The 12,130-nt window shown below is 45.6% G+C and overlaps 1 protein-coding gene across 2 annotated transcripts in view; it reads right to left on the bottom strand.

Annotated features, from left to right (window-relative positions):
- Positions 1 to 10,327, bottom strand: part of LOC147214521 (prickle-like protein 2) — a 39,036-nt gene extending 28,709 nt beyond the window's left edge. Inside the window, exon 1 of one of the 2 annotated variants that reach the window (XM_086141305.1) lies at positions 9,848 to 10,327. The gene's annotated coding sequence lies outside the window, so the exon portion shown is untranslated. The remainder of the gene's footprint in view (positions 1 to 9,847) is intronic. The other variant, XM_086141307.1, reaches the window with a different exon arrangement.
- Between the last annotated feature and the right edge of the window lie 1,803 nt (positions 10,328 to 12,130).

The raw sequence follows: 12,130 nt of genomic DNA, 5'->3' as shown, positions 1-12,130 counted from the left end.
TCAGGTCCGCTATCGCTAGCAACCATTAACCAATCAGAGAACGTAGTACGCTGACCTACGGTACGTACTGTGCTCCTGTATGACGGTTCTTCAACATAATATTACTGTACATTCCTGTGGGTGAGGACCCCCAAAAATGACACCTGTTAGGAGACATGCTAAGGAAGCGGAATTCCAAGTCAAGGCTATCGGCCAAAGAATTCAACATGAATGAATGAATGGTCCGGAAGTGGAGGAACCAAGCAGAGGAACCGAGAAGAAGACCAAACGGAGTTTCTGAGGGAACAAAGCGAGACGGCAGCAGTTTTATGTTACGTATGCTTTATCATGCGCCTTATAACGCGGTGCGCCTTATAATGCAGTGCGTCTTATAGTGCAGTGCGCCTTATAGTCCGCAAACTACGGTAATGTTCCGAGTGCGCCGACAACTCAGAAGTGGCCGGAGGTGCTTCCAGGCGAAAACCCAAATGGTCGAAACCTCCATAACTCATTCATCGACGACGCCGTGTTGGGACCACGCGAGGAACCCGGAGGAACCCGGAGAACATGGAGACTCCACATGGAAAAGGCCACGGATGTTCCTGCTGTGAGGCAGAAACGCGCCGCTGTCTTCACAACTGAAAACTAAAATAGTAATACCAGAGGAAAATGAGTGCAGCGGGCAGAGAGCAGGATAACGCAGACGTTTATCTCCATTTCGACCTTTTTCTCCTCGCCTCTGACCTTTATTACGCAGTTCACAGCGGCTTCATGAGAAAAACACGGTCCGGCCCGTCCGGGTGAATGATGGCTTCATAGATGGGTTGTGACGGCTTCCACATTTAGAAAATAAAAAAGAGTAAGAGGAAAAATTGAATAAATCTAGAAAATCGAATAAAATTGAATATAATAAAAATAAATTAAATAAGAAAATAAAAAAGCCCGGTGGCCATTGGTAGTGGGTTTTTACTGATGGACAGAGATCAGTGTGTGTGTGTGTGTGTGTGTGTGTGTGTGTGTGTGTTATGGGATAAGAACTTACATTGAAAGAGGTTATATGAAGAAACATGAAAAGGACAAAGAGATGATCGTGGAGGTTTTGGAATTAAAGAATCGAGACGTCCAAAGGGAGATTTCTCCACTCCCGACTGCAGCGCAAATGGATTTGAAGAAAGAGAATTTAATATTTTTCATGATTGGCGGAACGGAAATATGGGTCATTCACTTGATTTACGATGTGTTCATTGATTATCAACGAACACTTTAATATCCGAAGGTCCCGGCGAGGAACACTTATTAATGGTTAAACGAATCCCATTAGTCAGTCACACACTCGAATCTAATCATAAAGAGGCGGCGCCCACGAGGATTCATGAAGCTGAGACAGTATGCAATCAAGACGGCGCTTAAACATGCTATATTCCACCGCACACACACACAAACACACGTGTGGAGCTGCAGCTGTTCGCATATCTTCTGCAGAGGACATTTGGACACCTGATGGGTATCTGAGAACAACGAAATGCAACTTAAATATTGCTATTTTCCCCTCAAACTAGCCTCACATCCAAATCCGCCTTACTAGCGGCTTCCACCCCCGGCTCCGTATTCGGACGTAAATATTCATCAATTACATGTATTTCCGATCGGCGGTATCAATTATGATGCAGACGAACGCCTCAATGCGGTGAATAAGAGGCGCCGAAGTGCGCGAGACATCGCTTGAAATTAAAACCCGAGCGTCGGCGCATTATGATGTCACAGCGGAGCTGACCTCCGGAACGCTGGAATCGGGGGAAAAAAACCAAAACCCGGTCCGAACGGAGGACCCGAAAGCCCCCGGCTGGAGGCTTAATAACAAGAGGGCCGGCAAAGTAAACGACAACTTCGCGCGATGAGAGGAAATAGATAAACGGTATGGAGGGAGCCGTCGGGATTGGATAACGGCGACATCTTTGGGGGCCCGAGGCGAACGGCAGAGGCTGACGGCTCATCCTGCAAAGAGACAAGTGGATTAACGGCGGTTTTATTCTGCTTGATGGGTGGGCGAGGTTGGGGTTGCAGAGAAAATCTGTTGGTTGGAAGTACCGGAGTGTGTGTGCGTGTGTGTTTTTCACAAAGGAGGTGTCATAGTTAACACTCTTGCCTGTATTTCATTCTCATCGCATCAAAACAAGTCGGAGTGATGCGCATCTCATGTTGGGGGAACCGGTGAAGTTGGGATAAAAAAAAAAAAAGGCTAAAATTAACTTGAATGCTAACCTGCTACCCGGCGTCACCTGCTAACGTTGCTTCTCTTGTCCCTCAGGGGAACAGCAAGCACATGTTAGATGTTCTGCAGATAAAGTCTGATGGAGATCATTTGGATGTGCGTGGTGAAGATCTGGGTAGAAGGAGGACCACAGAGGTTTGTGGATGAAGGGGAAGAGGAGTCAGATGGAGGTGCAGAGGAGAGGCTTGGATGGAGGCAGGTGGCTCAGAGGGGAAGAAGAAATATCGTTGCTAAAGAAAGCTAAGCTAAAGATCTGAACTGCCATTGAGCAGGTGACAGGACAACATTATGCTCTCATTCCTGATTTTTACTGCTTAAAACATTGGCAAACTCCTTTTCAGCATAATGGTTGCCCATGGTTACCATGTAACTAAATGTAATGTAAAATAAATGTAACTCCTCCTTAATGTTAACTTACTCTGAATTGAATTTATGATTAATTCAAACCCAAAATGTTACATATGCATTTGCATTGATGTAAAAAAAACAAACAAACATGTTTACGAGTTGCTCTGTTACAAAGCTAGCTTTAACCGCCGCAGTGGTTTTGGTTGAACTATGCTATTCTATGCTAACGTTAGCATACTTAGCTCCATGTTTTGTGTCAAAATAAATTGTACTTTTCACAACTAACACAAAATAAATACCGCTTTTTCTCCTTGAAGCACAAACATGTATTGTCCTTCCCATCTCTCTCGAACCAGCTTCTCATCTGCATCAACTTCTCTCTTCCTAGATATTTAAGGATCGTTTGTATTTCCAAATTCCACATTGATGTAGATACACAGCAAGTTTATGGTCACTGCATGCGTTTTATTCACGTTAAGTCAATCAGACCTTTTAATTTGTTCTGGCGGGCCGCTTAAAATGATGCGGCGGGCCACATTTGGCCCGCGGGCCTTGAGTTTGACACCTGGTCTCAAGGACTTAAAGACAGCAGAAGCTTGGATTTGTGGAAGAACCAGAGGAAAAAATAACAACTTGGAAAACCCATTCATTCATCCGCTATCTCCGCCACTTATCCTGCACTCAGGGGTGCTGGAGCCGAAAATGCCAACCAACCGTTCTCCCTCCTAAATTTGACATCTATGATTAAACATCGAATTGTTCTCTGTCCTTGGAATGGCATTTTGAACGTACAAGCGTCTCCCTGACTCAGGTCTTCTCAGTCGCCGTGACCAAGACCCACGTCTCTGCGCAGGAAAATGATTTAATGTATTTTATTTTAATTTATTCAGTTATATTCAATATGATTCTATTTGAACTTAATTGTATTTTAGATACTGCATTAGGCTGCATTATTTTAGTTCAATGTATTCCGATCTATTGTAATTTGATATGCATTTTTAATTTGATTTATTCAGTTATATTCAATCGTATTTTATACGATTTGATTTTAAGTGGAATGTATTTTTTTTCTATTTAATCAATTTTATTTAATTACATTTTACTTTAGGTCCCTTTCTCTCACAAAAAAGCCGAAAAATCTTCAAGTGAAGACATTCAAGTCCAGTTGCAGGAACAAGATTGACTAAAACGCACATTACATTAAATATTACATATTATATATTAAATATATATTTTGTTTTAAATTTATTTTAATTCAGTATATACTTTATTTTAATTATTCAATTTTAATTCATGTATTTTTATTTTATTCAGTTGTATTCAATCTCATGTTATATTATTATTATTATAATTATTATTATTTATAATATTTCATTATAATTAAAATACATTTTATTTCCATTTACTCAATTTTATTTTATTTCATTTAATTTTGATCCCTCTCTTTCAGAAAAAAAAAAAAAAAAAAAAAATAAAAAATCCTGTCTCCCCTCCATGCAACTTCTTCTACATACCGCAGGTGTCCGGGCGAGAACTCGAAAATGTAAAACCCATTTCTCTCGCCTCAGCTTCCCCCCGCCTGGCTCTATATTAGACTCTGTGTTGTAATTGTTTGTTTTCCAGTCGCACAGCTGCATCTACCTGCCCCTCCTCGGTTATTTTACCAGCAGGAAGGAAACGAGCTGCGGGACCGACGTCACTTTCCCCCCCGGCGGCGATCCAGACTCTCTCTTCACTACCTTTTGCCCTTGGCCAGATCTTGCGGCGACCGCCGAGCGGCGCGTGGTGGTCAATCCATTTGCAAACCCGGAATTTGCGAATCTCTCGTCCTCCTCCGTTCACATCCCTTCTTCTATTCATCCGACAGAAGCCCCACGGGCCATTTGAAGAGGTCTCGCAACTGTCAATGAGACTAATATGGGCAATAAGAGAGCAAAGGAGCAGATGGCCGGAAGAAAAGCTCCAGATGGGGATTTCTGACCGGAGCCGTTTGTGCTCGGGAAAACCGACGGAAGCGGGAAAACAACCGCCTTTTTTTCCCCCCAAACGAGGAAACCGGAGCGATCCCTTCCGAACGGGAACGCAGATGACATACGGGGACGTTCATCGTCCAGCGGTAATCGGCGAGGAGTCGCCGTAAGAGCTGCCCGATCGCTACGACGACACTTTTGAGCTAAATATTGATCAGCTGGAACAACCTGATTTACTCTATTATTATTACTGCATGTGGACGACGGGCTGAACGGCGGTCGGTCTCTTTGTGAAAATGAGATGTCGAATGTTTATGTCTTTATACGACACATAAATGAGAGGGTGAACCGTCCGTATGACTGAATACGAGGGTGAATGTTTTATGTCGGGGCGGGAAAACTGCGGCTCGCCAAAGATGGGTGCCGATATCATGCTTGACGTGCATGATTGAATGATCGGATCAATGAATTCGGGAGCTGAAACAGGAAATGATGTCATTTTTGAAGCTACTTGAGAATGACACAGATTGGCTTTAGCGATTAGCCTTTACGATGGACATACAACATGTGAATTAGCTGGATGTGAAGCTACAAGGGAAAAACCGGTTTGTGCATGAAATGCAAGCGAACGTCAGAGCCTTAAAAACCAAGCTGCTTTTATTTTCAAAGCAAATGTCAGACAAATGTCAGAGGAGTCTAATATGTGCTGTTAACAAATGCGTTTTTTTTTTTTTTCATTAAATGCATAATATCTTGTGCTGACTCAAATTTTAAAAGTCAAAAAGTTTGCACACCCCGGCTTTATGTCCACATGGTAAATGAATGCGAGGCTAAATGGTTTATATGTATAACGTATAAATGAATGTCTCTATGATGAGGGAATGAGAGGGTGAATGTTGTACGTCTATAGATATTATGAATGTGAGGGTGAAGGGTTACTTCTCTGCACGATGTGAAAATGAGAGTGTGAACGGTTGCACGTCTATAAATGAGTGCATGAATAGTTCTGACTCGATATGATGTGTGAATGAGAGGGTGAGTGGTTTAAATGTACAAAAAGTGAGGGTGAATGTCTGCATGTCTATACAGTAAGTGAATGAGAGGGTGAATTGGTTTTTGTCTCTATATGGCTTGTGAATGCAAGGCTGGATGTTTAGTGTAAATAAGAGGGTGAATAGTTTGTCTGTATAATGTGAAAATGAGAGGGTGAATAGTTGCATGTCTACAGGAGTATCTCAGAAAATTATAATGTTGTGATAAAGTTCTTTATCTTCTGTAATGCAATTAAAAACAAAAATTACTTTTTCATGGTATTCTAATATTTTGAGATAGGATTTTTAAGTTCTCAAGATGTAAGCCATAACCAGGAATATTAAAATAATAAAAGGCTTGCAATATTTCAGTTGATTTGTAATGAATCCAGAATGTATGACACTTTTATTTTAGTCATTGCATCACAGAAGATAAAGAACTTTATCACAATATTCTAAACTTTCTGAGACAAACCCTTTTTTTTTTAATTAATGAGGGTGAAGGTGAGAATGAGAGGGTGAACGGTTGTTGACGTGAGGCTGAATGGTTTATGTCTCAATCTGACGCGTGAATGAGAGGATGAATAATATTTTGACTCGACATGACGCGTGAATAAGAGGGTGAATGCTTGCACGTCTTTATCTGCGGCCCTGTGATTGGTCCACGGTCTCGCACAATGACGACGACGACCCAAAGCACGAGCTAATCGGTGCAGAGAATGAATGAATGAATGAATGAATGAATGAATGAATCCCCGAGAAAAGGGATGGATCCCCGGAGCTTCAGCCATATTCTGCGGCTTTATCATTAGCGAATCCTTGGCCACAAAAGAGGTGTTAAAAGAGCGCCGGCGAATTAAAAAGAATCAATCGTGTCCGCCGAGTCCAGGGACGGTGAAGCACCACTCGATAAGCATCAATCTTCTCCACAAAGCCGAGGAGAAGCATCTCCCAACGCGACCCGCGGCTTCCACTGAGAGGGAATCGTTTGGACAAAATTAAAAGTCATTTCCCAGCAGGGGGGGAAAAGTTTAGACGTAAAAGTGAATGATGATGATGATGATCGGCGGTTTTACGTTGTTAAACGTGTTCGCGCGCTTTACATTCAAATGTCATTTCCGGGCGTTTTCTCACGGAGGCCGGTAGCTTCTAGAATCGGCGAATGTTCGCACATGCAACTTTGTAGAATGTGAAATTCATTCATTCATAATTCAAAGCGCTCATCCTGCACTCCTGAGCTCAACAACAACCCCCTCATTCACACATCTGGACGATTTAAGGTCCCCGATGAACCTCCATATGGCGGGAACCCCACGAGACCCTGCGAGGAGAGGCCCTGCAAGAAATCCAAGCGCTAACACATTATTTGCTAATACAGTCCCCTCTGTTTATCCCCACGATATGCAAAATATTGAAGCACAGCGGCTCTAAATGTACCTCTGAATCATGATATAAAAATGTATTTTAATAATCCATAAGTCAGAATTTGGGGTGAAACTCCCTGCATCTCACACAAGGGGGGTAAAAAAATAAAATAAGTACTTTCTGGACTTCAAGCTGCAACTTTTCACTTGCTTCAAATGTCGCGGCTAATCTATGATTTTATTTTAAAACATTTACCCTCATCGCATCGGACCGATGAAATTCTGCGGCCGTTCAATTCCGGCACGGAAGACGACGACAATTCGAATGGTTTTAGTGCGCGGGAGGAAGACCAAGATAGCGATCGGCTGCAGGAAGACAAAGCAGGGATAGAAAATGGACGGATTTATTATTCATCTTTTTCATCAGCCGTGTCACAGGCACTATTCAGGGAGGAAAAAAAAAAAAAAAATCCAGTACAGATTTGTGGATGTTACCGGTATGTATTTAATTTAAAGTAACGTTACACAACATGGCTCACAGACAAGCGCGGCCTGTATATGAACATATTTTTACCCGGTGCGCTCAATGGTCTGGAAATTGCGGTGCACGAACGCATCCCTGTGACTCAAGAGTGCCCGGGGTCTCTTTGAACGCCACAGGGCTTGAGTGTGTGCATGTGTGTGTGTGTGTGTGTGTGTGAACCCGGACCATTAAATGTCACCCTCTCCAAACCCACAATTCTTTGAGTGTTCTGACGGTGTGTGTTCCTTGTTGTAGTTGTGTGAGTGTCTTACAGCTATAGGGGTCCATTTTTTTTAAAAAAACAAAAACACGACAGCGTGGATATAAACAAATAAAAAGGTTTCCTGGAACGACACGGCGCCCGACAGGTTCTGAGAAATTGTTATGATCAAGTGAGAGTTCTTCGCTCCTGTTTGGACTGGTTTGATTTTTTTTTTTTTTTTGCGCTACCACTTATTTGTCAGCCGCAGATCAATAATGTTTATGTACCCTTCACAAAAAAAAAAAAAATTAAATAAAAAGATGAAAAGCGAAGCGGCCGAGGGCCGGCCTCCGCCGTCGCCTCCGCCGCAGATACAAATTCCCATTTTAATTTAAATCAGGCACAGCAGGGTGAACTCAAGGGGTCCTGCTTAAAATTGACTGCTGCAACGCAGGTTTCATTTCCTGTTCCCGTTCCACAAAGAAAAAAACAAAACAAAAAAAAAAAAAACAGTGTTTTGGACTACTGTACAAACTATCACCATGGCAACTGGAGATAAAAACGCAATAAAACAGATACAAAAAAAAAAAAAACAACCTACTCTTCTAATGCGGAGAAAAGGCCGCTTTTGACAAATTAGCCCGCGGATCATCTTCTTTAACTCCCGTTCCAGGTGGAAACCCGAGCCGCTCCGGAAGGGAGTTAATTACGACAATAAGGTTTATTTTAGAGGCTTTTAGCCCCTCGCTAACGCGCCCTCATCTTACGCAACAGAAAGGTTGTGGCCCATCCATTATTGAATAGCTCGGTCATAGCGCGTTACATTATTAATTGCCACGGCGTGGCGTCTAAACACACAGCGGGCCTCAAACCGAGGTGGCGGCCGCTTTCGGCGACACACCGGAGAGACACCAATTAGGAAACAGATATTTATACGCAAATCAGCGCCGGCGGCCTCATAAAGTCAGCCTTAAAAAAAAAAAGCCGGGGTTTCCGAGGAGCTTTTCCCGGCCGGTCCTGGCAGTTTTGCAAGAAAGCCATGCGAGAACGGCGTGCGGGGCTGAGCGGCGAGGGCTCCGAGACGCCCGCCCACCCTTCCTGAATCAGCCGTTTCTGTGGCGACCAGAGCGGAGGGGGTCGGGAGGGGGTTTGGAAGGAGGCGCTCCGACAGATGCGTCGGAGATCTCCGTGACGAGATGGACGGACGGGTGCGTTAAAGAAGGGTCAGCGGCTGACGGTCAGAGGTAAACAACCGCAGTGTTTGGTATTTTTGAGCGAGATGGCGTGTCGTTTCTCAATCCACACACACACACACACACACACACACACACACACGTAGAATTACCGATGTGGTTAAACACCTGCTTTCCTGACGCAGCCACCAGAAGTTTGGCTGATTCAACAAGTGGCGCGGGAACAACAGCCGACGCCGACCCGCCGGCTCGTTGACCCGCCGCCACCGCGCAATTAAATCGCCTGTCAATAAAAAACCCAACAAAGGCGGCGGCGGCGGCGGCGTCCGTAATTCAAAGCGGCTTACGTAACGTCTCGGGCATTGTTTACTGGAACGCACGAATGACTCGGAGACGTCCATTTTGATCGTCTCGTCGACGAGTTGCGGTCCCTGAAGCGCCGCGGATCTTCTGAAAGGGGGGGACGGACGCGGCGCCGTGACAAAAGGCTCCGGCTAAGCTCGAGAAAACACGGGCGGATCGGAAATGCAAATGCCTGCAGATTTCCTCCGGAACTCCTGTGTCCACACAGCGAGAGCCGGAACATACGCGCACATTTACAATCCCCTCGGATAAAAACGCCTCCAGCACGCCGTCTGACAGAACATTTATTTGTTTTGTATTTTTTCCCCCCTCTGCTTCTTCTTCTTCTCTAAACAAACATCACCATCCTCCCACTCCACCCACTTTCTCTTCATCTAGATGGAGCAATGCTTTTCCCACTTGTCATCCAGGTGCAAAACAATCCCCCCCCCTCACACACACACACACACACACACACACACACACACATCTCCATCTACCATACACTTTATCACTTACGGAAAACTTTCCGGTGGCAGCGTTTCTTTAGGAGCAGTGAGAATGATAAGCGGAAAAAAATAAAATAAAATAAAAAAATTCATCCAGTGGCGGCTGGGACTCACCTGCGTGCGCGGCTGGAGTCGGATGCTGCCCCGGCTGGGAGAACGTTCTGGATGTTCTGGATGTTCTGGAAGCCGTGGATGTTCTGGTCGCTCGACTCCCGCCGCGTCTCGGACTGCGGCGGACAGCTGAGAGCTCGCCGCTCCTCTTGCTCTTCTCGCAATCTCAGAGGCGAACACCAACCCTGCCTCCGCCGCCTGCCTCCCTCTCTCACTCACACACACACACACACACACACACACACACACACTCGCTGTAGCAGCAGCAGCAGCAGCAGCAGTGAAGGGAGGGCTCGGGGCTGCAGACTCTGAGATCAGCAACTCTCTCTCTCCATCCCTTCACTCTCTGGTGGATCTGCAGCTGCTGACGGGATCAGACAAACTTCCTGAGCATCTCGTTGTTTCACGCTCGCTCCCACAACGTACACAAGTTTAAATGCAGCACGAGGGGGGGGGGAATAAAAAAAAAAAAAAAAAAAAAAGGGGGAGACGCTTCCCTTTTTCCACCTCCTCCCAGCCTTTTCCTCACCAGCACCACAACAGCCTGTTGAAATGACTCATCAACCGTCAGCCAATGGAGCGCCGGCACACAGCCTCCGATTAGACTCGTATGGGAGGACTTGACACACTTGTTGTGTACTTGAAGGATATTACAACGCCGCGGATTTACATAAACAGAGGAATCCGCCGAAGAAACACTTTGCGGCGTCTCGGCCGGTAGGCTAGCGCGCCAGATTCGTACGGTAATTCCATCAAGGCCGGAGCTGCGTCGGAGCGTGACGGGTTCTGACCCCGCTAAGTTTCCAGGGAAAATGAAAGGCAGAAAAAGTCATTACTGTACGACCGTACAGCCTGTGCTTCCACGGTAAGTGCCCTCCTTCTCGTCGTTAGGTGGGAGGATTTATTTTGGGTAGCCGAGGTCCCGGAAGCTAAAGCGCGGTCCATTTTCCGCGCTGACACAACGCGTTGGGAGGTTTTTCGCCGAGCGTTCGGCCTCTGCTCGGGCAAACAGGGAATAAGACTACGTTTCGTTTTAAAATAAAATCCGGTGAACGCCAGCGGAGGCTTAGATAAATCAGTCCACGTCACTTCAAGACCCCAATTATTTAACGGTTACGATCAAGTCGGCCCTAAAAGGCGCTTGTTTCCGACAGAACGACGGCGTAGATCAACTTGGAGGCATCGGGGGCCGGTTGGAGGATCTAAATGTGGACCGGACCAGACCAGGGTGAAACCCGCCTCTTGGACAATGAAAGCTGGGATGGACCTCGGCCCCCTGCGACCAAGAGCGCATTCTTGACCATAATTTAGTTTACATAAAGGCTCTATCGGTAAAAACCTGATGCAATGGGTGTTTAATAAAATTCTGCAAGCCTGGGAAAAGAAGGTGCAGAGTTACAATTGAGGAGCAGGTTGGAGTCCTCATGAGGAGAACCTGCCCACAGGTAGAACCACGGACAGACCAGAACCAGAACCACCAGGAACCCCAAACTGGAGCCGACAACCAAACCCCTTCACGATCTCTGCCTTCCCGACACTTCCTTGATTTCTATCAGTCGGCACATGATGATTGGCTTCAGGTGAGCTGATTGACAACGCAGAACACCTGCATGACAATCTGAACCCCACAGAAAGACCGTTCAAGGGTTCCGTCCTCCAGGAAGAAAAGTAAATGTGGTCTAAGACGCAACGATTGGTCGGAGAGCAGGGGGGTCAAACTCAAGGACCGTTTAATCCGGTTCGCAATTTAAAAGATACCCGATTTCGAGGGCGACTTGAAGAACAGGCTCAGAGGCTCAGAAGCTCAGAAGCTCAGAGCTGTTGTTCTTGGAACCGAACACTCCTGGTTCGATTCCCGGCTCCAGCGAAACACTGAACCTCTCAGCTGCCTTCTGCTCACGCTTCATGCATGACGGATTAAATGCAGCGGTCAATTTTATCTGGTTCTATGTGGAACTGGAGACATTTCTTCTTCTTCAATAGGTACGCAAACATGTGAGACCTGAGAATAGATTTTCCTCCATGATTCCGGCTGAGCTAAATGAGTTTGACACCCCTGACGTAGAGCGAACGTCCTCGGAAGCAGATCTTGTATTTATTTATTCGTTCTCCAGTTCACCCAGTCCATCACGTTCACATTCATGCATAAACACACGACCATCGTCCGATGAAGCTCCTGACTGCGTGAGGAACCCGGAGAACCTGGAGGAACCCTGCGGAGACACGGAGGGGGAGAAGATGGCGCCACCGTGCTGCAGCTGTTATTGTTAATTATCCAAATGAAAT

This window comes from Fistularia commersonii, chromosome 34, assembly GCF_037954325.1.
Source record: "Fistularia commersonii isolate RoL2024-O1a breed Wild chromosome 34, RoL_Fcom_v1.0, whole genome shotgun sequence".
In the NCBI taxonomy this organism is placed as follows: Eukaryota; Metazoa; Chordata; class Actinopteri; order Syngnathiformes; family Fistulariidae; genus Fistularia; species Fistularia commersonii.
Note: the sequence above shows the minus strand (reverse complement) of the source record. Positions and strands in the feature narration are given on the sequence as shown.